At 50.0% G+C, this 5,357-nt stretch overlaps 1 pseudogene; it reads left to right on the top strand.

The window, feature by feature from the left end:
* The first annotated feature begins 334 nt into the window (after positions 1 to 334).
* On the top strand, positions 335 to 808 carry LOC112919811 (signal peptidase complex catalytic subunit SEC11A pseudogene; annotated as a pseudogene).
* The last annotated feature ends 4,549 nt before the right edge of the window (positions 809 to 5,357 follow it).

The following is a 5,357-nucleotide window of genomic DNA, read 5'->3' as shown; positions in this document are numbered from 1 at the left end:
GTACATCCACAGGTTGGAAAACGGTGATTAAAAATAATGATGGGTGTAACTATTAACATAAAAAGGAATATAAAATTTATTAAATGAGCACAAATGCAAAACAGTGTGTTGAGGACAAATCACCCAGTTGCTTCAACATAAAAATAACATTTAAATAAAATGGAGGGGGACCATGATACGTTAAAAGAAACATAACAGGCATATTAACCACATGCAGTGTGTTTGGATCCTGATTCAAGAAAATGCCATGGAGCAGGGCGGCCTCCCAGCTAATGTGGGGTGCTGCCTCCACCAGGGGCTGGGTGCTCAGCATGGATTCAGGACTCTGCTGTATTATCAAGTCCTAAATTTTGGCATGATTGTCTCCTTGGCACTAATGATCTGGAAGAGGTTGACGCTCATAACTGGAAGTCAAAGTCCAATTGTAGTGGTGCTCAGTGGCAGCACAGGACCTGCATTTCATAAAAGAGATCTCTTTTTAACAAATCAAGTTGAAGATCCCACCCGATTGGGAGAAATTGGTGTTTTTAGGATAGAGGAAAGAGAGATTTCTATAGTTCGTGGAGTCTTGAAGACTCATGCGAAGCAAAATGGATATATCAATTTTTGACAAAAGGAGATAATACAGTTGATGACTGAGGCTCTATAAACAAGCACAACACTGGCTAGAGAAGAAAGATGTCATGGGGAGAGTCAGGGAATTTGTGCCTTTTACTGGGATTGTGCTGATCCTCATGAATGACTACCCTAAATTTAAGTGTGCAGTACTCTTTTGGCTATTTTATTTGTGCTAGTCCATCATGAGTAATAAGTCTGCCTTGTTTCTGGAAGATGTCCTACTTTTTCATACTGAGTGTTTGGAATAGATATGGTCTGTGATTGGTGGAGTGGAGAACACACCTATCCATGCTGCTTAGTAGCAATGGTCTGCATCAGTTTCTGTTGCCACGCCAGGATGTGCATGGGCAAATGAGCAAGCACCATGGCATGCACTTGGGGGCGAGGGGAGCTCTCAATCATAGGATTTTGTATGTTGTCATTGCCACACTTCCACGTTTTGTACATCAGTGAATTTTTTTATATTAAAAGGTTGAGCCAAAAAGGGAAAAAAGGAAAGGAAGGAAAGGAAAGAAGGGAGGAGAGAGGAAGAAAGAAGAAAGAAAGAAAAGAAAATGAAGTGGGAAAGCTCACTTTTTTTTTTTAGATAATTAGGGAAAGTTGGACTTGGATTGATGGAGTGTTAGATGATGTGAAGCAATTATTTTAACTTTCGTTTATGGGAATTGTGATTGTTCAATTAAAAGTCCTTATTTGTTATGGGTGAAAATGGGGGGAAAGTAGGTAAAGTACATTCCCATTTCTGATTATAAATACATGTACATGCTTTATATGCACAGAGATGCACAGGGGAAAGCTGGAAGGAAGTTCTTGAACTTATTAGCATCCTTGGAGAAGAGATTATGGCTGATTTTCTCTTCTTTTTATTTGTCTGCCTTTATTTTCTTAACAATGTACAAACTTGTGTGGTAAGGGGAAGTACAGACACTGTTATCTCCTGGCGACAAGGGCTCTGTAAACAACTTGGGATTCCTGCAGGAAGGAGGAGCTGAGGCGAGTCTGTGGGAGAGGCCTCCGGGAAGGGCTGGTGCACATAGAGCCCTGTGAGGCCGGTAGCTTTAGCACCACCCTCTGAAAGCTGAAGCAGGTCCCAAGGGACCTGCACCCCGACTATGCCTTGGTGGCACAGTGCTCAGAACAGGTCCACCTCTTTCCACAGCTTCTTCCTCCCTAAGGATGGATTGCTGGAGTACCCCCACCCCCACCCTGCTAGGCTGTGCTTCTGCCTCTGTAGAGGTCCTATGTAGAGCACAGAAAGGCCAATCAGTGACCACCAGCAGGGCAGTCAGTGATGGAGCCAGACCTCTGAGGGCCCAGCTCTGAGCTCTACATACCTCATCAGGACCATACCTGAGAGCCTGAGGCCAAGTAACAGAACAAGGTGATGCTCAGGATGCGGGCGCTTCCTCTCGCCTCCCTCCCTCGGGTGACCTCTTCACACACACGTACACACACGTACACAAGACTGGAATGGAAACCCAAGAAGGCCCCTCACACCTGCACCCTGAGGGCCATACCCCCCAACCCAAAGGGGTTCTCACTCCCCAGGGCCTTAGCATGATGTATGATACTGTAACTGAACTAATAGGAGTTTGTTTTTTGGTGAGTTGCAGGAAGTAATGACACCAGGTGAGTTGTCACACAGTCTAAAATTTATTGGCAGCAAATAAGATCACGGGGAATAACTTCCAAAGCTGTGACTCCCCAGGCAAGAGTAGATGAGTTCCTTTTATTTAGGGTTAGGATGAATATGTAAAAAGGGGATCCTCGTCATGGCCTGTGGAGGCAGGCATGGCCTGTGCATGTGCCTTGAGAAATATGCCTATACATCCACTGCATGTGATGTAAAGGAGGCTTGTGCTCTTCCTTGGATGGAGATTTTAGCATTATAACAAAGTAAAGGTAATTGCCGGTCATCCTAGAGCTCATTCCTGGTTCACCTGTGCAGGCTCCAGTTGGGGATTAGCTCAAACTGGTCTGGGTGGTCTGGGCCGGCTGGATCTTACCAGGGCAGTCATTACTGCTGGAGTTTTGGTTTCCATCATAGGCTGCTATGCCTGTTGAGTCTTTTGCCTGAGGTAAGAGATAAACTGGAAAGAAGAGCTTAGGGGGAGGTGTGGGACAAAAGTCCGTGAGTACAAGCAGATACGCAGTAAAGGAGGGTCTTAGGGTCCAGTCGGTGACAATATCAGTGACGATAGAGACCTTGAGATCATCTTGCCCAATTCTTCTATTAAAAGGGGGGGGGGGGGCAGCCCCGGTAGCTCAGCGGTTTAGCTCTGCCTTTGGCCCAGGGCGTGATGCTGGAGACCCGGGATCGAGTCCCACATCAGGCTCCCTGCATGGAGCCTGCTTCTTCCTCTGCCTGTGTCTCTGCCTCTCTCTCTCTCTCTCTCTCTCTCTCTCTCTGTGTTTCTCATGAATAAATAAATAAAATCTTAAAAAAAAAAAAGGGAGGGGCAGCCTGGGTGGCTTGGCGGTTTGGCCCCACCTTCAGCCCAGGCCCAGGGCGTGATCCTGGAGACCCAGGATCGAGTCCCGAGTGTGGCTCCCTGCGTGGAGCCTGCTTCTCCTTCTGCCTGTGTCTCTGCCTTTCTCTCTGTGTCTCTCATGAATAAGTAAAATCTTAAAAATAAATAAATAAATAAAAAAGGAGGAAACCAAGACTCAGATTGGGGAAGTCATCTGGCAAATCAGTGAGTTAGTGATGGGCCCAGGACTAGATAGAACCCAGGAGCCCTGGCATCAAAGCCTTTACCACGTGCTGTCTCTCATAGGCCTCGTAGGTTGAAGACCCTGAGGACAGAGGTTACTCCCCCAACCCCTTCCACCCACACCAATGGTGAGAGCCGCTGAACGATCTCTTGGTGGGAACACCATCTATACATCCTGTGCCACTTTCAGGTGCCCAGGGAAGGAGCTCAGTGTCTGACTCCACCAAGGTTTTAAGAGGAGAGGGAAGCCAGGAGCGGGGGGAGACAGAGGCAGTGGGAGCGCAGACTGCAGCGCAGCTTAGCAGGGCAGCTGAGGCACCAGAGAACAGGTGCTGCGTCTTGAAGGCGCTTCCTGCAGGCCAGAAGCTCCTAGCCAAACCACTTCCCTGCTGCCCCTTCCTCACCCTGCTCCTCCCTGAACCCTCCAGAACTTGAGTATGTGAGTATGCATATGTGGGTATATGGTGGGGGGGGGGGGGCGGAATTTGCCTGCCACCCAGGAAGGTGCGTCTCATTGCTGGCCTTCTGAATCCCAAGCCTAGGCTAAGATCATGTGTAGAGGACAGTTCTGGGAAAAGGCAAATATCCAATAAATCCCGTGTGCCTCCCACACTCCTCCTAACTTCTGGCCCAAACAACTTCCCCACAAGCCCTCACTGTTTTCTCCAAGGGAGTAAACCAGGAGCCCAGAAGGAAGAGGCTGCGTGTACAGAAGGAGGCTGACTGGGATGGCCTGAGAGCCGGGGACTGGCAGTCCAGAAGTGGCTTCCATCAGCATTCCCTGGAGCCAAAGGTGGATGGCAAGAGGGAGGCGCTGGAGCTGTAGCCCTTCTTCTCTTTTCAGGTAAATGGGCTGGCCTCCCCGTCCACCTTGCAGTCTGCCTTCGGGGTCCCTCTCCCCGGCTTTCCACCATCCAGGCTGCCCTCACGCTGGGAGTGCCGGCCGGGCGGGGTCCCCAGTGTTGATTGAAAGCCAAGGTGCCAGGCACTGGTGCCAGAGCACACAGAGGCAGCAGGGCCATATTCTTGGTTCCGGGACTGATTCACTGAGTTAATCAATATTTATCGAGCACTCAGTGGAGGTGTTAGGAGGGATCAACTCCGGGGCTCCCTGCACTTCCTTCCCAACAGCAGCGGGAACACTCGCCAAGGCTGCAGAGGCAGGAGCCAGGCAGAGCTCAGTAGGGCCAGCTCGGGCCCTCTCACACCCCAAAGGACTGAGCAACCAGCACTTCACAGCTCACCCATAGCCCTCCTCTCCTGCCCCTACCCGGGAGCTAGGGAACTGAGCAGTGCCTTGGAAGACTTGGGAGGATTTGGACATGGGAGGTATTCTCTGAACTGTTTTCCATCAGGCTGTCCGCTCTTCAGAACTGCCCCGTGGCAGCAGCTCGAAGCCCCGCTGGTGGCGCATGGGGAGACAGACTGCGGGCTACCGACTTGAGAAGATCCAGCCCCAGACGACTGTCAGATCCATGGCAGGTGTTTGTCCTTGGTAGCCCCACCTTTCCAGGATCCCCTCTGTAGCTCCCAAGTCCCTGTCCAGCTCAGTGGCCTTCTCCCTCTAACAAACCACAATCAAAGGGAAAGGGGCTACTTGTGAATTTAACAGAATCCACTTCCCTCAGGGGCATTTCTGTTGGAAGCCTTCCGTCTAGAGGGGAAAGGCCTTTTCATTCCACATTCAAGGAACTCACTCAGGGCACCACTGAGCTGGGAGGGGCTGGAAGGCCAGGCAGCCCGCAAGTCTGACCCTGGAGTGAAGCAGGACTCGAGAAGGAAGTGGGACAGTCCCGCAAATGGGCTGTGTTGCTGCTGAACGGCCACATCTCCAGCCTCCCCCACCCTGCTCCAGAGATAACACGAGAGAGGGAAAGCAGTGGGTGACCTTGAACAACGTGCTTAATTTCTCCATTTCCCAGCTGTAAAATAATCCTGTGCATTTAGCTTGCTTGTGAGGTTTGGAGATCATTAACATAAATTTCCAGTGGTTAATGAAATTATATTTGATGCAGACAGGTGTCC

The sequence above is a fragment of the Vulpes vulpes genome, chromosome 15, assembly GCF_048418805.1.
Source record: "Vulpes vulpes isolate BD-2025 chromosome 15, VulVul3, whole genome shotgun sequence".
Lineage (NCBI taxonomy): Eukaryota > Metazoa > Chordata > Mammalia > Carnivora > Canidae > Vulpes > Vulpes vulpes.
This window is presented reverse-complemented; position numbering and strand designations above follow the sequence as displayed.